This window comes from Lactuca serriola, chromosome 8 (assembly GCF_051521515.1).
Source record: "Lactuca serriola cultivar US96UC23 chromosome 8, Lser_US96UC23_V15, whole genome shotgun sequence".
NCBI lineage: Eukaryota > Viridiplantae > Streptophyta > Magnoliopsida > Asterales > Asteraceae > Lactuca > Lactuca serriola.
In genome coordinates this window covers 80,464,067-80,487,364 of record NC_136415.1, presented here as the reverse complement: position 1 = coordinate 80,487,364, position 23,298 = coordinate 80,464,067, and the positions used below count along the sequence as shown (strand labels likewise).

Sequence of the window (23,298 nt, the reverse complement as noted above, 5' to 3'; positions counted from 1 at the left end):
TAACAAGAAAGTGTGTTTTATTACAATGTCTTCATCGCACATCGATGGTGAGAGTAAACAAGAGAACGTTTCCTCTTCTATAAATAGGAAAGGTTGTGAAATGTTTCAAAGGGACCAAACCATAAGAACTTCCTTATGCCTACCTTTTTAAGATGTTGAGGGTATTCTTTAGCAAGATTGTCTTTATTGGAAACTGTCCATTTAAGTTTTAGAATCTTGAAAATGGTTTTGAACAAGATTTTTAGGTTCAAACAGAGTTTCAGTTGAAAAATCGTTATGTAGTTTGGTATATTGAGTTGAATCAGTCTGAGTTTGATCAATTTGGACCGATAAATGAAGCATTTTCCTTTCAACACATACATTTGAAACTCCCATGATTTTTCAAATTGTTTCTAATAATATTATAAATAAGTTATCTAAACATAAAATTATAATTGTTTGAAAAATAAATTTGATTCAAAAACACAAAATATATACAAATCGGGTTTCAATAGAAAAAGCGTTATGTGATTTGGTATATTAAGTCGAATCGGTCTGAGTTTGATCAATTTGGACCGATAAATGAAGCATTTTCCTTTCACCACATACATTTGAAACTCTCATGATTATTCAATTGTTTATAATAATATTATAAGTTACGTAATCTTATATAAATATAAAAAAATCTACCTAAACATAAAATTATAATTTTTTGAAAAATCACTTTGAGTCAAAAGCACAAAATATATACTCGATTATATTTTATAAATGAATTCATTTTATAATGACATTTTGAATCATGAAAAATATATATACACAAACTTTCTATATTAAGTACCTAACTGAATTTATGAGTTTAGGATTTAACAAAAAGTTATTCAATAAAAACTTGATTTTTTATAGCAACTTACGAGATTACTGAAAAATGGAACTATTGAACAATAAATTTTCTGGATAACGTTTTATTTTTATTATTTAATATTTTATTTAACAAAATGAAATTATTGGCAAATAAATAAATGAGTTTAATTAAAATGTCTTCATCCCACATTGATCGTGAGAGTAAACAATATAATGTATTCTACTCTATAAATAGGAAAGATTGCGAAATATTTTAAAGGGAGTAAGCCATGAGATATTCCTTGCATCTAACTTTGTAGGACATTGAGTGTATTATTTGTTGAGATTGTCTTTGTCGACAAGTGACTAATTAAATTTCAGAATTTCGAAAATGATTTTGGATCGTATCTTTTAGATTTAGGTCGAGTTTAATAAGGATCTGAATGTCTTCTGACTAAGTTAGGCAAACTCGCTTCCATTGGAGGTCGAGTTTAAGTAACATGCTGAGTATTTGGTTGTGTTAGCCAAATTTTACAACCCTGTATGTAATACAATTTAAAGTTTTACCCTTATAAAAGACGTCACTATTATCATATGTTTTACATAATTATGGTAATATTTATGATAAAAAACATTTTTTTTACTATTTAAGATAAAAAGTTGTCTTTATTATCATATGTTGTACACAATGATAAAATTTAAGATAGATAAAAAGATATCTCTGTTATCGTATTTTCTACATAATGATAATATTTAATATAAACGTTTTAATTTAATATGAAATTAATATTTAATAGATAAAAATAACGATTTATTTATTTTTAAAAATTAATTTTTATTCTATTTTAATCATATAACTTTGTATATGCAAAACAACTTCAAGTTCCAACCTTATCTCTTATAATATAGTTCAACATAATAACAATACTAAAAATCATTTTTTATATTTTTTATGAAATTATTATTTAATTGTTAATAACAATGATTTAGTTATTTTTAATATAAAATATTTTTTTATATCCCACGCAATGCGCGGGTATTCGCCTAGTATATATATATATATATGTAGCGTCTTATTTTCACAGACAATTTTTTCATTTTTAATTAGGATAAAACATCGTTTTCATAAAATTCAAGTCAAGAAAACTCATTTTTTTTCCAAAATACAATTGTTTGAAAAATCATAGTAATGTAATAAATGCAAAATCTCCTATACTGCTGATGAGTGTGTACATTCATGTCTTCGTCTTCCTACAATCATCAATGGTACTTGAAAAATATTTAATCCACAACTGTAAGTCAAACTTAGTGAGTTCCCCCCAAAATACCAAACACCACAATACACATATAATGCATGCACACATGAGCCTCTAGTTTGTTTGACCTGCCACACAAGGCCTACAACATGCCTAAATTGCTCTCCTGAGCCTACGATATGACTGAACTGCCTCAAAAGGCCTACAATACACATGTACCTCTCTCTCAACATACAACTGATCCACACCTGGCCTACAGCACACCATTGGCCCACCCGGGTATCTAGGCCTACAACACAAAGCATGACCGCCTCAACACACCACCCAATATGTTGACATATATATCAAATAAACGAAGAAAGAAACAAATAAGCACAAGCAACTATCTACACTAGACTACCTGTCTAATAACCCTTTACCACTACATACAGGGTATCATATAATACTATACATCGCCATTAGCAAATCACTAATGAATGCTATATGTAATCAGAGGTGAAATAGACAGTCAGGTATGTGATCACACTTTAAAGACATAACCAAACAAGGAACATGCAATAATTTCTAAATCAATAGTTCTCATGTTATCCTGCATGACTACATATAACCCATGAGGCACTCAACTAGACGATCACAGATCCCTGGTACTCAAAACAGCATACCACTATTCCTATATCCTAACATACACAAATATATATTGTAACAGTATATAACTATATTGGATGCTTATTACCTGCAATAAATAAACACTGAGAGGGATAAGCGGGTGACGCTTAGTGAGTTCAATAACAATTACAATATAACGTTATGTCATATATATATATATATATATATATATATATATATATATATATATATATATATATATCAATATGACAGAAGCAAAGAGGGACAAGGAATAACAAAGGCAAATGAGTATCATATGACAGACTTTCCATATCAACGAATAATCTGATGCAAAGATTTGCAATCAATGAGATACAACAATATCAACATGATATACATCAATAAGACATTAGCCCAAGTGGCATAGAAAATACAATTTCGAGATATCATTTGGCTAGCAATTTATAAGCTTCCAGTCCTGCCTAGCCTTCTGTCAATGCCAATGTGATGCTTAATCATTCACTTCATGGTCAAAGGCTACATACCAATACCCAAGTGATGCTTAGTCATTCACTTCGTGGTCAAAGGTATAATTCATTATCATAAAAACACGGGAAAACACATTGCACATATAACACATAACATACAATTGTCCCTATATTGAACTCACCATGAAATAACTGGAGGTTAAAATGGTAATTTGAACAACACTTCGTTTCTATAATAACTTTCTTCAATGAAAACCGAGAGCTTTATTGAAAATCGGGCCTTGCAAGGGTTGACTTCAAACTGAAAATATAAATTTCCCGGGGTCTTTGGACACTTTGGGACGTTTTTTGGGTGTTAGGTATGATCCCGGGGCTTTGGGGGATGTTGGAATAGCTTAAAAATGGATTTAGGGGTAAAAAGTGTGAAATTTCCAAACAAAATTGGGAGGGTTCGCACCTCCCCTTATATAGGGTGCGAGGCTTCTGATCCGGAGGGAAGGGAGAAGGACACACGGCTCGCATGCGAGGCCGAGACACGCGTCAGCAGCGAAGGCGAGGACATGCGTCGGATGCGAGGGCGAGGTGGCTCACTCCGGAGCTTCGGACGCGCCACGAGTCGGACACGCGGCAAGCTTGCGAGGGTGGTACATGGCTGATTCTGAGCCATGCATGCGAAATTTCTCGAATTTTGTGCCCAAATCTTCAAAAAATTCATAACTTTCACATACGAGTTCCGTTTTCGACGTTCTTTATATGCACGCGTAGGCGAGATTATACTATACAACTTTAGTTTAGACTCAATTGGCTAATTTTGACTTTATTTTTAATATTATTATTTTTAACAGACCGGGACAGGAAAATCCGTTAAAAATTCATAACTTCTTCATCCCACGTCCGTTTTCGTCTTTCTTTTTACCGTTGTACTACTATTGACGAGACCTTCAATTCTCGATTAGGTTATGTCGGCTAAAAATCACTCGATCTTTATTTTGAGTTTTTAGCCGTGTATTGCTATACCGAAACTTAGAAAAATCATAACTTCTTCATACAAAGTCAGATTTGGACGTTCTGTTTATGAAAATTCTCGGTTTAACGAATACTACGACTTTTATTTAGATCACTAAATCTAAAAAAACAGTTTATTGAAAACTCACTTTTTACGCTAAATACTTTTTTGTTGGTTTTGTCGCGGACAGGGCCGGTTCAAACGTATTTTGGGCCCGGGGCGAATGGAATGAAAGGGCCCAAAATACGTATTCAAATAATTTACAAAAATATGATAATATAAAGAAAAATGTTTATTCTAGTTTTTAGATGCAAAATCATTAAAAATATTATCAAAGATGCAAATATTGAAAATATATAGTTGTATAACATAAATATTTGAAAGTATGAACGTAAGATGCAATAATAAACAAATAAATGAAGGTCTGTTGTTATTTCTAGCAATTAGTACAAAATTTGTATGCTATAATATGTACATGTCAATATGAGAAGATTACAAAATGACCAAAAAAGAAAAAAATATATACAATATCAAGGGAGAAGATGAAGATCTTATTTCTACATATAAGGTGTTTGCTTTAAGAGTATAATTTCAGTTTTTTATATACTAAAAGCTAAGCAAGATGTAGTATATTTAAATAAGAAACATTATCCATATAAATTTCTAGGTTTTTACGTATAAACTTACAACCACTACATATTTTACAACAAATCATTCTTTATAAGCTTCACAACACATTTACACTTTGCTTCAAACAAAAGCCAATAAAATGAAAAAATTCAAACAATTTATTTACTAAATTACTAATCATATTCTTTCAACTTTGAATTATGTTTTCTACCAATACCAAACAAATAGAAAATATCATTTAGCATCATAAGGTTTTCAACTTAATAAAGTAAGCTAATAATCACTACTAGAAAATAGCCCTTTAATGACGCGCAAACAATGACACGCGCTGATAGAGGACACGTATTTGTGCGTGACCTAAAAAATAATGTCAGTTTTCAAAAATTTGAAGGATAGAGATCACGCATTTTTGCGTGACCTAAAATTAGCGTCCAAAAAAAAAACACGAAGGGCACCAATCATAAAAAGTGTGTCGTGTAAATGTGTAGTTTTATATTTTTGTTAAGGAAGTCGCGGTCCCAAAAAAAATTAAACACCCCGCTTCTCCTTCTAAAATCTTCTAACAAAAAACCCTAATAATCCTTTTAGCAGTTCGTCTTCCTCTCTCTCTCTCTCTCTCTCTCTCTCTCTCTCTCCTTTGGAATCAGATTCTTGAAAGATCGAAACCCTAATCGTAGCCCTAAGTACGACATGTCTTACCAACCGAGATCTTCAAATCACAACGAAAGTGATGACCACCACGACAACCGTCGGCTATACAACGCTTACCAAGATCTTAGAGTCCCCGCACAAACCCTGTACAAACTTCCCACATCTCCTGAATACCTCTTTCAAGAGGAATCCATCGCTCAACGGCGTTCATGGGGCGAAAACCTGACATACTACACCGGCATCGGTTACCTCATCGGCGCAGTAGTTGGCGTCGGGAAGGGTTTAGTAGAGGGCGTGAAGGCTTTGAGGCTGGATACACCATGAAACTTAGGGTTAATCGGATCTTAAATGCTTCTGGACATGCAGGTCGGACGATCGTCAACCGTGCGGGTGTAATCGGACTGTTGTATGCTGGTATGGAGAGCGGGATGGTTAAGGCTAGGGATGCAGATGATATTATCAATAGCGTGGTTGCTGGATTAGCGACTGGAGCGCTTTACAAGCGGCGACGGGGCCTAGGTTGGCGGCTGTTGCCGGAGCTATTGATGGAATAGCGATGGGATTAGCCGTGACGAGGAAGCAGATTTTGAAGAGATACATACCAATCTGAGCTTGATCTGTATTCAATTTCATCTTACTACAAGTTTTGGTCTTTTGAGATTTCCAAAGGTGATTCATGTGTAGTCTTTTACATTATTTTAGTATTTTACAATATTCTAAATGATTGACATAATTTGGCATGGCATGAAATGTGTGATTTTTTTTTGTGCACTTGATAGTTGAAACCCTTTATGTTGTGTACTTTATAAGTGTTTGGAAGGGTTTAGTCATAAATAAATAATTGTAGACTTTGATATGGGAATTGTATCAACACAGGTTTCTGTGGCTTTATTGGTTGATGAATTTTTGTTCGGGTGAGAACACAGATTGAATCATCAAATACAACACATGTAACATCTATAGGACTCCACAAAGGGGATCTGGTATTGTGGAAGATAGTAGTTCAAGTCGCATGTTTGAGACTGAAAATAAGGCTGTTGATGGTGTTCAAACATCTTTGGGTGACTGGGGTAATGCACGAATGGATCCGCAGGTGAAAAGTTTTTGATTTTTTAATTTTTAATTTTTTATGTTCATGTGAAATGTTGAACTAATTTTAATACAACATACAGGTTATTCCATTGACTCAAACTCAACTTGATGAGGCTATGAAGCCTGCAAGGTTCAATACAAACACATGTAACATCTATAGGCGATCATACCAATACCAATACTAATACCACCACCTTGGTTACTGAACCCATTTTACCATCCTCATTAATCTTGACAAAAGGAAAATCAATTTCATCATCTTTAAGCCCAATCAACTCTCTCCTTGCTGGTGAAAAAATTCAGTTTGGTAAGCTTATTTTTTATTTTAAATTTTTAAACATTATAGTTATATTATATCTCAAATTAATAAAGCTAAGCTATAATTAACAGGGGCAGTTACCTCACCAACAATACTCCCTCCTAGTAGCCGTGTTGTGTTGCATGTGATTGGGGCTCCAGGGTCTTTTTGTCCTGAAATGACTCAAAACATTTCAAAAACAAAAAATGATTGCAATATATTCGTTAAAAAACAAGATTCTGAGGCTAAAGTTGAAGTTGTTGCTGTTGCTGTTGCTGTCATTGATAGAGATGAGATCGTTGACAATGGGGTGGGATCCGAAATCGGACATGTCTCAGTTTCAAGTAGTAATGACGAGTTTATCATATTTTATTTATTTATTATTTTAGTTAGTTATTAATTTAAAATGTTTAGAAAACTGGTTTGTAGATCAACAATCTAGAATTGTGTATTTGCAATCAAATGAAGGTTGGTTTTATCATGTTGATATAGTAAAATGTATGTTTTTATGACTCTTATTGATATTGTCACATTGTTTTATTAGCAGAGCAATGGAAAAGATGCAAAGGGCCTTTGATGTTTATCCATACAGTGCAACTGCACTAAATTATCTAGCAAATCATTTCTTCTTTACTGGTCAACATTTTCTGGCTGAGCAGTTGTGAGTTGACTAAAACAACCATTGTTGCAACTACTCATGGCTCAACAAGGGCACATTCCTATTATAACCTTGCACGCTCATATCATAGCAAGGTTTGGACATTTGTTCATATATTGTTTTACATTTAATTATGTTTTTATGTGGTGTAGCAATGCATTTTTGATGTGTTTAATGTCTTTCTTTTTGTGTGGAATGCAGGGTGATTATGAGAAGGATGGATTATATATACTACATGGCATCTGTAAAGGAAGTGAATAAGCCTCAAGAGTTCATTCAACCTCGCTGCTACAGGAAAGGATCTCATGGATGATGAAAATCAAGGAGATGTAACTGTAGATCTTTTTGTTGCTTTAGATATGGAAAGTGAGGCTGTTACAGAACACTCTTCAACCTCACTGCTACAGGAAAGGATCTCATAATAGCAACCATCACGAGCTGTACAAATACATCAAATCCTAGTGTCATGATTCAGTCTGGTTTGTTAGCAAAGAAAGCTTGCAATTTGGGGCTTGAGGTTAGATTCCCTTTTTATATAGGGAAGTGATTCGTACACAACAGTTTTTTGCCATACACAACAATTCATGCATTATAAAGTTGTACAATACAACATTTTAAAGCACAAATTGTTGTGTATGTAGAAAAATTGTTGTGTACGAATCAACTCCCTTTTATATATTTTGACTAATAAGTATTTAATCATTTACAATAATTATTCATCCTTTATGTTTAGGTAAAACCATTGATTAAAACGAGCCTAGCCCCCGGTTCCAGAGTTGTGACGAAGTATCTGGAGAAAAGGTAAGAAGGGTAAAATAGTCATTTACTCACAATTAAACCCAAAAAAGAAGCACCAACACACTTTGAGTATTGTATTTGCATTGTAGTGGATTGCTGAGTTATTTGAAGGTGTTGAGCTTCCATATTGTTGGTTATGGATGCACCACTTGTATTGGTAATTCTGGTGACCTGGACAAATCGATGGCATCTGCTATTTCTGAAAATGGTAACGTACTTACTTAATAACTTCTTCATTATTTCTCTTTAAAAAAAAGTTTCACTTTCACCCCCAACCACCCTTTGACTGCAGAAAGTCAAACTTTGACTTTTTCCTCAGGTTGACATTGACTTTGAAACGGAACCAATTGTTGCTGTTGTTGATGTTCTTCTTCTTCTTCAACTACAATTATAAACATCTAGAAGGCAAGTACCTTTTGTTCCTTTTTCAATATTTCTTATAAAAATAGTATCTATTCATACATTTACATGGTCTTTTCACAATCTTTCTATATTGTTTGTCTTAACAACAAAGGATTTAAATGGGCTTGGAGCTATCACATCAGCTGCTGCATTTGCTGTTGCTCAGAAGGTATTTTAGTATTCTATTTTTATCTTATTTTTTGATGTTCATCTTTCTTAACAAACAACTCACGTCGAGGTTCATACAGGGATTGGACCGGTTGACTGTTGTGCCCAGTTATTTGGGATTTTTGTCGACTTATGAAATCCTAAACATGATATTTCAAACCCAATTGAAAATTTTTGTCTTAGGTTTTCTTACAAATATTGCGATTTCGGGTTGGATTTTTTATTGTAAGTGTTACTTCTATATTATGGCAGGTCCTTATGATATATATACTTGCTGTTGGATTACTTGAGGTCTCTGGCCCTTCGCTTTCTGATACATTTTTCCAACACCAGGTACGTAATCTAAATTTAGTTAAATTATGCTTATACCCTTTTCGAAATTAACCTGGTTTATATATGCATTTAGTTTTTTTTTTACAGCAATGGATAGATATGAATCATGAGACAGATGAACCCACTGATTCATATCTGAAGCACAAATCTTTTCAGTCTTCTAACCCAAACACTAAACTTTTTTGGAACAGAATTGAAAAAAACCAGCTATAGTTAGGGACCAAAAATGTAATTTACTCGAAATCAAATTTGCAGGTTTGTTTTATCAATTTGCCCTTCTTCTAAAGATTTCCCCTTTTTTGGTGAATTTAATGTTGAACTGAATCCAATAAATCAAACCATATCACTTATAATCTGATGGAAGAGATCTTATACTCTAAGGCTCAATCAATCTCATTCAAAGATTCTTGGAATTAATGTCAAACAATATCAAGGAACTTCAACTTGTAGGAGTAGAAGCCATGCTTTTATGCTAAGCATCCAATTCAACCATGTATGTTAGATAAGGGAAAGATGGGAAACTTAGAAAAATAGATAGCATCTTATTAGTGGGGGGTATTTTCGGTATATATGCTATTTACTTTGTTACAACATAGTGCTTAATTATAAGAGGGTAGTGGAAATGACGGTATGATTATCTTCTATCAAATCTTGTCTTAGAACCTTTGGGAGAGGCTAGGCTCTCGAATCTCTGGCAAAATCATTAGGAAACTCTCTTGTAATTGAGTATCATCTATACATTCACTGAAACTTTTATTCCTCTGCTTGTTTTCGATTTTATATTAAAGTCAGTTCTTAGTATTCTAGCTTGCAGATATGAAGAAATCTTTGTATGCCCACTGTTGAGGACTTTATTGTAATTTCAGAAAATGATGTGTATACAAGAAGTGAAGTTGTCGTTCCGATTCCATACATATCAAGCAATTTCTCAAAACTGCTCAATCTCACAGAGGTTCGCCCTTTCCTTTGATTTTGTGGAAGAATTAATGATTTTGGACAAACAATTTGGTAAATATGTTTTTTTTCAAGCATGTTCAAGTATCGTAATCACTCTTCAATTTATTATATTATCAGATAAAAGCAAGAAGTAGCATCGTCCTACTTTTATTTCTTTCAACTAAAGCATTGTACTTTCATTTATTATTCGATTAATGCATTATATGTTTAAAGAAAATCTATTGGGCTATATATATATATATATATATATATATATATATATATATGTGTGTGTGTGTGTGTGTGTGTGTGTGTGTGGAAGTTGCATTGTATTTGTCTAACATTGCTATAATTGGGTGGATTTTTCATATAACACAAATTAATATTTACCATATTAAGAAAATTTTCATTTTTTTGTTTTTTGGCTGTTTGTATCTTCAATGACAGCTATGTATCAGAAACAGATAGAATACATGTAATTCCATCACAAGTAGAACACCATATAATTGTTGGACTTGCTTCAGTAGTGGGTGGATTAAGTGCTCCATATGAAAGAGTTCGTCATATTCACGAAAGACCCGTTGTAAATTGGCTCCTTGCAGCTGGTTGTCATCCATTTGGACCATTTTCCAATGCCCAGGTAACAATTTTGATCTATATTAACTCCACTTTCAATTTTTAAAAAATTCAGAAAGGTGGTTGGACAATTGATCTTGAACCTTGTCTTACACATATATCCACTGTGGAGCCCACTCTTGCTCTTGTGGTTGTGGAACCTCGTGTTCTTTTGTCTCAAGAAGAGCCCTTTAATGTTTAAATTGATATTTTTTCTCCGATGGATTTTCAGGTATTTGATTCCAAAGCTTGGACCATGTTCTCTTAAGATAACATATTCTGCACATACAAATTTGAGTGTAAAATTCCAGAGTCATCGTAGCAAGTATAAGACAATATTATATCTTTACGACTTGATTTCTTTTTATGACAGTTTTTCCCCTAACCTAATAAGCTTTATATTTATTCAGGGACTATACAAATCCTATGCTTCATGTTGCATCTTCATCAATAGATGCTATTGGTCAGGTAAAGTCATTATTCTTTATAACAGCTTGAAGGATTGTTTTGTAAAATTACTCAACTTTTTGTTGTATTTTATATTTATACTTGTATTAGGCTTACTATTTTGGCAACATTGTTGATCCTAGACAACACTTATTTTGTAGTTATGTTTTGTTTTTTGCAGACAATAGATACTGTGAGCAAGTTCATAGATTTAGAGTCCTTGAGTGGTGTTACTAAGGAAGAGTGGAGACAAGTCAGGCACACATTTAAAAAAAAGGATAATGACTTGAAAGGGTAACGAACTTTCGACTTTTGTCACATTTAGTCACTAAACTTTTTTTCGTTATCTATTTGCCATTGAACTATTGAAACTGTTCACATTTTACCCTTATGACCGGCTGTTGCCGGTCATAAGGGTAAAATGTGAACAGTTTCAATAGTTCAATGGCAAATAGATAACGAAAAAAAGATTAGTGACTAAATATGAACAAAATCGAAAGTTCGTTTCCTTCTAAAAAGTTCAATGACTAAATGTGAACAAACTTTCTCTTGTATTATGTTTTAGCAAATTATTTATTTTTGTTAAATTGAAGCAACATTTGTTGATGAAGAAATCTATGAAATAAATAAAAAAAAAACAGAACCCTGAAAATATATTTAAAAAAACAAAAAACCAAAACCGAAATAAAAAACCAATGGTTTGACATTTTCCAAAATAAAAAAATCAAAATTTCCAATCTGATTTTGGTTTTACAAAAAAATGAACCATTCTCACTGATGTGAATTATGACCATTAGTTTGGCATGCGGAATTTGTGACATCCCATGAATATGTAGTTACAACATCGTCTAAACTCGTAATTCATAGTAAGGGGTTAGAGTATCATCGCATGAATACGTAGTTACAACATCGCCTGAACTCGTAATTCATCACCTACAGGTTATGGGCCTGCTGGTGTTTCCACTGAGTTGTCTAGAATAGTCCGTGGTCGCCATCTATACTCTGATAGATGACTACATCGCCACATTGTCGGTTAAGGTTATGGTATCTCCTTTCATCCTATATCACATATTCATCATCATCGATTTACCTAATTATCATCACCTTGCTATCATCTCCTATCTCTCATCATTTTATTTCATCACACACCAACTATTTCATCTACCCATGTTTCATCCGCAACATATTTGTAGATATAAAATAAATATACCGTTTAAATCTTTTAAAACATGTATAAAATCGTTCATCCAGCATAGACAACAAGTATTCAAATAATATGCACACATAGCACGTAATTTATATAAAATACTTCATATCTATGTGTAAGATGAAAATAACTATATATACCATAAAAATCCCATAAATGCTTCCTAACTTCGAACCCCAAGGTTTACTCTACTAAAGCTTCATATTCTTGGCTCTCTGGACCTAGAAGGGTCCAGATCTATCACACCAAAAAGCTCAAGATAGCTCTTCCTTTCACTCTACACACTCAAGCTCGCTAGGGTTCTCACTTATGGGAAAGGTAGTCGCAATTGAAGGTCATAAGTGCCTTTAAATATGGCTCAGGCCTAAAGATTTAGGGTTTCTACCAACAACGTGGACTCGTCGAGTCGCCTCACCGACTCGTCGAGTCCATTCATTAATCCGAGTCATCAGTCGCGACCTTACTCGACGAGTTGAGGCGTCAACTCGTTGAGTCTCTCTTCTTAACTCAAAAGAAAAATACTTAAATTATGATATCTGGAAATCCGGATGTTACATTTTGTTTTTTTTATTTCATAGATTTCTTCATCAACAAATGTTGCTACAATTAAACAAAAATAAATAATTTGCTAAAACGTAATACAATAGGAAGTTTGTTCACATTTAATCATTGAACTTTTTAGAGGGAAACGAACTTTCGATTTTGTTCACATTTAGTCACTAAACTTTTTTTTGTTGTCTATTTGCCACTAAACTATTGAAACTGTTCACATTTTACCCTTATGACTGGTAACAGCCGGTCATAAGGGTAAAATATGAACAGTTTCAATAGTTCAATGGCAAATAGATAACGAAAAAAAGTTTAGTGACTAAATGTGACAAAAGTCGAAAGTTTGTTACCCTTTCAAGTCATTATCCCTTAAAAAAATCAGCACAAATCTTGTTTATAGTGAGGCACACATTAGGTTATTAGAACTATTAGTTTGTAAATTTCTGTTACAACTTCTATTGATTTATTTTATCTTTCCATGAAACGATTATTTGTATGACCTTAAATTTTATGTAATGGATTGTATTTTTCGTATATGATATTTTATTTTATATTATGAGACATTAAATGAAAATTTAATTCGAAAATTAGTAAATCTAGAAATAATATTTTTTTTAAACATATAAAATTACGATACGCAAAAATGTGTGTCATCTTCGTTTATGACATGACCTTTCTTGACAGGGGCTTCCTTGATACGCAATGCATGTCATAAACACGCGCGTCGTAAGGTTACGACATGAAAATGCGTGTCGTCTTCCTTTATGACATGGCCTTCCTTGATACGCATTGTGTGTTGTAAATGCGCGTCATAAATGCGCGTCGTAAATGTGTGTCATAAATGCGCGTCGTCTCTCTTTATGATAGGGCCTTCCTTGACGCGCATTTGCGCGTCGTCTGAGCGTTTTATGATGCGCAATGAGCGTCGTAAAAGGCTGTTTTTCTAGTAGTGAATATCTGTCAAGAAGTTTTGTTTACAACTCACGCAAGCCCAAAGTTAAACTTTCAATACAACATCCAAACAAAAATCTGAGTATACAAACAAAAATCATAAATTTCTAATTAATCATGATATACAAACAAAAGATACAGTGATATAAAAACCTGGTAAACAAACAAAATCCTGACTGAGAATATAAAAATCGAGAGTGATAGTAGTCCATACTTGATAAAACGTTTTGATTAACCTGGTTTTCTAAACTGATAGTCAAAGAAAGCAAGAATCGGGACTAATTTGAATGAAGGAAAATTTTATGAATTTTGCCCCTGTATGCATCAGTTTGTGAATTCATACTACATATTAAATAAGAAAACTACTAAAGAAGTTCCACATCCAACAAAACGATTTCAAATTTAAAATCAGAGCAAAAACTACACACTAAATTTGGCCTTGCGTGCGTATTGACTTATCCCCCTCGGTGCTTGCGTTTCGGTTCTAATAAAAAAATTCGATATTAAAGGCTAACATCGATTAAGAATTAAGCAATTTTATTGTTATTCCATTTCAAGAAAATGATTTAGATTCCGACCATTCATAACTATACATCCAACTTGGGTTTAGAGATTTAAAATCGCTTGAATTACATAATTAGCCGCTCAAATTTTAACCAGATGTCTGCTTCCTTGTTGAATAGTTGATCCAGTGGGCTATTTTGGGGCTTTGGGACTTTAATGCAAGACTTGTATTATGTAATGTTTAAAACTACATATAACATACCTTCATTTCTTTGGGCCCCCCTAGGATAATGGGCCATGGGCAGTCTCCCGGGTCGCCCACCTTCAGGACCGGGCATGGTCGCAATTCTTCGATTGATCATAACTTATTCGTTATAACTCGGATTTGGATGAGGTTTTTGCCTAAATGTTTCTAGCGAGATAATCTGCAAATTTTAATAACATTATTTTTATTATTTCCATCTTTATATTTTCGTTTAATTTCGATAGTTGACTTTTGATCGGAATCTCATAAAACTTCCAATATTTTCTCCGAATGATTCTAAACATAGTTTAACTTCAAATCTCGTAAAAACTATCTTGTTAGAACTCAACGCTCAAAACCATATAATATTTAATAATAATATTCATCTTTAAGCTAACGAGCTTAGAAAATACGATAATTAAACTAGGTTAATAACGAGTATGTTACAAATACCTCCTCATTTTGAGGATTTCGTCCCCGAAATTACAACGATTAAAACAAATGGGGATATTTTGTTCTTATTACATTCTTATTTTCCCAAGTATATTTTGGGCCTTTATGGTGTTTCCACTTGACAAGCACCAACTCCACTTCTTTATTACGTATATTAGTCGTTCTTTTATTTACGATCTCTTCAGGCTCTTCTACATATCTTAACTTATTATCCAGTTTCACCTCAAATAACGGTACCATTTCATCATATATGCTTAAACATCTATGCATATAACTCACATGAAACACATCATGAATACCTGCCAGATCTTCCGGCAATTCCAAACGGTATTGTTGTTTACCAATTCTCTGGATGATTTTGAAAGGACTAAAAAATCTAGGACTCAATTTTCCTTTCTTCCCAAATCGCATAATGCATTTCCATGGGGACACCTTCAACATTACAAAATCACCCACCTGAAATTCTATGGGTCGTCTCCTCTTTTATGCATAGGACTTTTGTCGATCCTGGTACGCTTTCATTCTTTCTCGTACAATTTGAATATTGTTAGTGGTATCTTGAATCAATTTAGGGTCTCCAAGGATTTTCTGTCCTACTTCACGCCAACATAATGGAGTACGACATCTATGTCCATATAGTGCTTCATATGGTGGCATTTTGATTGAAGCGTGGTAACTGTTATTATATGAAAATTTGACAAGAGGTAAATACTTGTCCCAGTTACCATCGAAATCCAAGACACATGCACGAAGCATATCTTCTACTGTTTGGATTGTTCTCTCTGTCTGAACGTATGTCTAGGGATGATAAGTTGTACTGAGAGCAACTCGAGATCCCGATTCATGTTGCATATTCGCCCAAAAAATGAGAAGTGAAGTGAATATCACGATCGGAAATAATCTTTAGTGGCACACAATGTCTCGCAACAATTTCATCCAAGTACACTTGTGCATATTTCTCCATTGGGGCCATTTCACGCATGGCAAGAAAATGTGCGCTTTTAGTCAATCGGTCGATAACTACCCAAATACTATCATTCTGTCTAGTAGTCTTTGGCAATTTGGTAATAAAATCCATAGATAGCTCTTCCCATTTCCACACGGGAACACTAAGGCTTTCTGGAATTCCGTAAGGCTTTTGGTGTTTTGCTTTGACTTGTAAGCATACTAAACATTCATGTACGTATCTTCCAATGTCTTTCTTTAATCCAGGCCACCAGTAATCAGCTTTTACATCACAGTACATTTTACTTGTAGCAGGATGTATTGATAGCTTAGACTTATGAATTTAATCTAAAATCTTCTGTCTTAATCCATCGATCTTTGGAATCCATAGCCGATTCTTGAATACCTTCAATCCTCGTGGATCATCAAGTAAACATTAGTATAATGTACCATCCATTATTTCTTCCCATTTTATGGCTTTAGGGCCTCTACTTGCCATTTCTCTAGTTCATCTAGAATAGTAAACTTTACTATAGTGTGAGTAATAGCATAACACACACTGTTATGATAAACCTTTCTGCTAAGTGCATCGGCAACTACATTAGCCTTTCTAGGATGATACAGGATTTCATAGTCATAGTCTTTGATCAGCTCCATGGCTCGTTGTTGTCTCATGTTCAAAGTTTGTTGACTGAATATATACTTGAGACTTTTATGGTCGGTAAACAATTGGCATTTTGTACCAAAAAGATAATGTCTCTAAAGTTTTAGGGCAAATACCACTGCAGCGAGTTCGAGGTCATGGGTGGGATAATTCTTTTCCTACTCTTTCAGTTGTCTTGAGGCATAGGCTATTACTCTACCACGCTGCATCAACACACAACCGAGTCCCAACCTTGAAGCATCGATATACACGGAAAAATCATTATCACCTTCTGGGAGTGATAAGATCGGAGCATGAGTCAAAGGATCTTTTAGAGTTGAGAAAGCTTTTTCTTGGGCTTCACCCCATTCGAACTTTACTTCCTTTCGTGTAAGACTTGTGAGAGGTACAACTATATGTGAAAAATCTTTAATGAATCTCCGGTAATACCCCGCGAGACCCAAGAAACTACAAATTTCAGAAGCATTACGGGGCACTTCCTAATTCTGAATGGCTTCAATTTTTATAGGATCTACTGATATACCGTCACCAGAAATCACAAGGCCGAGAAATTGAATTTGGCGAAGCCAAAATTCACATTTTGAGAATTTAGCATATAATTTCTCCTTTCGAAGAAGTTCTAATATTTCAAGAATATGAATGGCGTGATCAGATTCAAACTTGGAATAATTTAGAATATCATCAATGAATACGATGACATATCTATCGAGCATTGGACGACACACCTGATTAATCATTCCATGAATACATCAGGAGCATTTGTCAGACCGAATGGCATAACAAGCAATTCATAATGCCCATATCGAGTATGAAAAGCAGTCTTCGGTACATCATGTTCGTGTACTTTCAACTGATGATAGCCAGATCTCAAATCAATCTTCGAGAAACAACTAACACCCTGAAGTTGATCAAATAAATCGTCAATGCGAGGTAGTGGGTACTTGTTCTTGATAGTTACCTTATTTAGCTCACGGTAATCGGTATACATTCGCATTGAACCATCCTTCTTCTTAACAAACAATATTGGAGCACCCCAAGGAGAGGTACTCGGTCAAATAAAGCCTTGTCAAGTAATTCTTGCAGTTTGATCATCATTTCTTTCATTTCAGTTGGCGCAAGACGATAAGGAGTCTCTGGAATCGGAGCAGCACCAGACACAAGGTCAATTCAGAATTCTACTTGCTTATTCGAAGGAAGTCTAGGCAACTCTTCGGGGAAAACATCAGGATATTCATTAATAACGGGAACATCATTTACAATTTTCTTCTCCTCTTTTGAGATATCAATTGTATAGGCCAGATAGATAGAACACCGCTTTAATATGAATTTACGAGCTTTTAGGTAATATATTCTTTTTCCGATTTTAAGTCTTTGTTCACCGTAGACATAAATAGGATTCTCTCCTTCAACGAGAATACGTACTATCTTTTCATAGCATAAGAGTTATGCGTGGTTCTTTGACAACCAATCCATGCCGAGAATAATATCAAAGTTGGGTAAAGAGATAGGAATCAGGTTAACAAGAAAATTATAGCCTTCAATTTCTATCACACAATCCCTATAGACTTTATCAACAAGTAATAATATACTTCCCGCAATATCTACATGAAATGGTTGCGCGAGTGCTCTTATCTGCAAACCTCCCACATAATACCCCCCCCCCCTTTTTGAATCCCTGAACTCTAATCACCTACAATCCTTTGATAATAAATTTCTCCTGACACCTCCAATGGCCTAACCACTCATTAACTTCGTGACACATAAATCAGACAGAACGGACAACTAACCCGAAATTACAGCTTGTCCACATTCAACAATATTCCAAGACAAAATAAAGACCGATCATGGACGATTTGACCACAATATTATTACAGAATGGGGCTTTCCAATTACATACCAGCGACTTCTTGCAATTCCATTGCACATTCCCTCTCTCCCTGCACTTGTAGCACCTGAATTTGTGACAAGCAAATCCGTGGGTTCCCCCACACTTGCCACACACCTCCTGACCCTCACGACTTCCAGTACTTATGTTAGCTGTCTCCAACTCTTCGTCCTCTGCTGAAAAGTCCCTCCTCATCTTTCCTAATTGGGACCCCACCACCGACACCCCCCCAGAAGTCATCCCAGTAGCAACATCTCTCACAGATTGCAATGCTGCAACATGCTCCTCGAACTTGGCGATCACCCTGCAGTGACCCGGTCCACGACACCAAACAATTCTTCTCGCAAAATCTGAGAAACCTCCATGGAAACCATCTCCCGTAACTGATCGACAGACAATACCAACCTATTCTGGCCACTCAGTTCCGATCCTGACCCGGATCCCGCCTCAAATCGATTTGCCATCACCATACTGAACATATATCAGGAAGATATCAGATAATCCACATACATGATGGGGAACCTACTCCCAACCAAACCCTAGGGGTTGTGACTTCCTTGCTACGCATATGGGTCCTGTACTTTCAGTAGTACAGGCCCATAATACCTTCCACATCTACCCATATTTGTCTCAAGTATCACCACAACACCCTAACAATACTCATAAACATAGCGAGCGATCCATCCTCACTCCTAAAGGAATGCTAAATATCTCATAATTGGCCTCACGACCCCTCACTACCCACCCATCCAACAACTGCCACACGACCCTCCATTGGTGCCAGTTAACTATTGCATGAATACAATCACATACCGCGTGGCTTAAACAATCTTAGACTAAAAGATTTAATCCCACAATGGTTGGACTCAGACAAGAGCTGCGCAGCAGGACCAGATCCCTTACCCTAAGACCATTTAACCCATGGAGCATGTGATTTAGAGTATTCACCCAATAGTTAGTTCACACGTGAAAGAGTCATACAACAATCAATGAGGTACTCTACACAAGATAAGGCATCAAAGATCAGGCAGTTCTATCATATGGTTCCTGAGGATTCCTATCTTAGTACTAGCATGTTGTCTTAACATATCACAATATCAAATAACAGTATGGTATTTTGGGATCTACTTACTGGCTCCGGCTGACCGTACACTCTGCATCCCCCTTTACTAATTTTGAAAACCTTTTTAAAATCATTTTAAAATCTTTTCCTTGATTTGAGACTGGATTCACACGATTGTTCCTCCAATTCACTCAAACCAAGGCTCTGATACCAACTTGTAACACCCGTAAAATTCAAGCCAATTTAAAACTTTTTAAACAATTCAAAACCCATTAGTCATTACAAAATAATTTAATATCAGAGTATCCCCAGAATCAATCATGAAAATGTAAGGAAGTGCATGATCACGCCTTCGCCTTCCCGCGTTCATCAGAATACCTGAAACAATAATCGATAAATGTAAGCTAGAAGGCTTAGTTAGTTACCCCCAAAATATCGATACACATACAGTCCACATAACCATGTCAGCAACAACATATCATAACAAACTGAACAGAACAACACATAACGGGTCCACAGCCCTACAGACTGTAATACCCACGAGCCCACAATACGAGTCTCCCTCAGCCCATAACTGGAATACTCCCGAGCCCACAGTACGAGTCTCCCTTAGCCCATAACTGGAATGCTCCTAGGGTTTGTTGGCTATCGCACGAAGCAGTACAACCTCAACCCATCCCATATAACAAACACATAACATAACCACTGAGCATGCAATAATCATATGACATCACAGGTAGTCCTACAGGTCTACCTAACTGGCATAACCACTAGCATGCAAAACTAACTCATACTCAACATCTAACATTGCTAGGATAACATATTCAATGGGTCGGCCTTGGTGCCTTATACCCCTTAGTATAGTGAGGATAACTCACCTTGCAACTGCCAAACTGAATCACAAGAGCACAATCCCGAAGCACCGCCTCAAACTCCAACACCTATATCCATCAATAACCATTGAAATAAATATCCAAATTACCATAATACCCCTGAAGGTCAAAGTCAAAGTCCTCAGTCAAAGTCAACCTTCCTGTTTGACTCTACTCGCCGAGTCAACCCGTCGACTCGCTGAGTTCTCATACCCAAAAAACTCTCATAGCACGACTTAACTCACCGAGTCGCCCCAAGACTCGTCGAGACCAACAATCTCTGAGTTCCATCCTAACCAACTCACTGAGTCCCCAACCGAATCACTAATCCAAGTATTTAATTGAAAAAGGTTAGGATTTGCGAGCAGACTCACCGAGTCCAAGAACAGACTCGCCGAGTTCACGACAATCTTCAATAGACTCTCTGAGTTGTTCTTCCAACTCGTCGAGTCCAAGCTCATCATCATAAGACTTGCCGAGTCACCCATGCGACTCGCCGAGTTACTACGCGACTCAATGTCTGATCTCTAGCCCAACTTGCCGAGTCATCTCCCAGACTCGCCTAGTCCATACGTGCATTCTCATAATCTCGAGTCACAGAGCTACTCCTTTGCTCCAAACAATAGATCTGGGTCTCTAGGGTCCATTAGCAACATAAAGTTTCCACCTTTACGTGCTTCTTGCCCCATAATACCAAAAACCAAGCTAGAAAGGGACTTAACTCTTGGGGAAGGGCTTTGCATAACAACTAGAAAGGCTTTCTGCATCAATGATCCATATAGAACTCAAATCTAGAGTTTCAACTCCAGATCTAACTCATGCTTCAAGATCTCATCAATATTTCTCCAACCAAACCCTAAAACTCCATGAAAATGGAACTAGAAAGGAGACGACCAAGGATAACGATTCCTTACCTCCAAAATGACCTCCCACTGAAGTATAATCCGGATCTCTTCAAGTCTCCTTGATCCAAGCTTCTTGATCTTCAAGATCCCTTCACAAATCACACCAATTTGCTTCCAAGTCTTCTCACAAACGAAAGTAGGGCTTCTGGATCTCAAAAGGGTAGAAAAGAGGCTGAGGGTGGGTTATAATGTGCTTTATATAGGGCACAACCCCCGGGATTAGGGTTTTCTCCCTTCAGCACCAACTCGTCGAGTACAAGCCGCCGACTCGGTGAGTTAGCCACTTAAACCCGCGACAAATCCCGCTCCGACTCAGCGAGTAAGCATGCCTACTCGTCGGGTCCCTTTCCTTAATTTACAATTTAAGCCCTTCAACAACACATCTAGAATTTGGGGTGTTACAGTACTGATGGCACACTTAGTGTGACAACCCTATTTTTCCCACAAAGCATTGTAAACACTCGAAAGCTAAAAAGCAACGAAATTAACCTCGAAAATAAAGTGTTCAAGTATCTAAGTTGGGATACATCAAATATTAGATATCATGCCAAGGTTTCCAAGAACATAAAGAACGCTCAAAACCGGGTTATATTGAAGAAATTATAACCACTCGTATATTTACGACACGACGTTAAAACATTATTTGACATAAAAAGTAGAATCTCAATAAAATAAATTTTAGCCTTAAGTATCTAAACCAAAGTCGTAGATCTCATTGAAAGGTGAGTGTACATAAAAAGATCGCCCAAATTGGACCTCGTATGAAGAAGTTACGGAATTTCAAAGTTTCGTAACAGTAGTAGAGGGCTAAAAACTCGGATTGAAGATCGAGTGTTACTTAGCTATCGCCACCTAAACGGAAGTTGAAGATCTCCTCAGTGGTAATAAAACAATAAAAAGACAAACGAAAACCGACGTCGAATAAAGAACCTATGAATTTTTAACGAACTTTAGAAGGCCCAGCCTATTAAAAATATATCATTAAAAATAAAGTCAAAACTAGCCGACGGAGTCTAAATGAAAGTTGTAGAGCATAATCTCACCTACGCGTGGATATAAAGAACGCGAAAAACGGAGCTTGTACGCGAAAGTTACGAAATTTAGAAGTCGGAAGCAGGGATTACGCCCCGCGTACTCTGGGAGTACGCCCCGCGTACTAGACCCAGAGTCGAGTCCCATCGGCCCGCCCAAGCTATGTTTAGCTAGCCAGGAGTCGTAAGCCATGACGCCATATTACGCCCAGCGTAACGACGTACGCGCCGCGTACTCCAAAATTACGCCCCGTGTACTCACTCTTCCAGCACTATAAATAGATGGCATCAGCTGCGAGTTTAAGCACACATTCACAAATCTCCAGATACTCTCACACCCTTCCAAGCACAAGAAGCTGTCTCGACGACCTCGGTTTCCGAACTCGAGCCCCCGACGAAAGATTTACGCTGCAGAGACCCCCGAAGAGCCCGACGACGCAACCATCCGCGATCGAAGTTCTGCTCAAACCTAGCCTCTCTCTTCAAACTTAACGAGTGAGTTCATACCCCTACTTTTCAATTCTTTTCATGTTTTAGGGGGGGAAATACAAGTACATTATGAGTCGAAGTATCGTCTTTATAAACATCTTTATGCTTAGAAGGCTCTTATATCACCAAGTTATTCTTACTAAATGAAAACATACTTTTGAGAAGCTATAACGAACATAGCTAACAAGTTATTCATACATTTTACGTATACATCTTGACAAATGAAATACTTTCAAATGAAGTAAAGTCTTTATCATCGTAAATCTGTTTATACCTAGTAATGTGAGACAGCTTCACGTACGTTCGAGTATGCATTATTAAGTCCTGTATTAT

The 23,298-nt window shown here is 35.8% G+C and overlaps 1 pseudogene; it reads left to right on the top strand.

Moving 5' to 3' along the window:
* Positions 1-5,413: 5,413 nt before the first annotated feature.
* On the top strand, positions 5,414-6,066 carry LOC145069910 (mitochondrial import inner membrane translocase subunit TIM23-1 pseudogene; annotated as a pseudogene).
* The last annotated feature ends 17,232 nt before the right edge of the window (positions 6,067-23,298 follow it).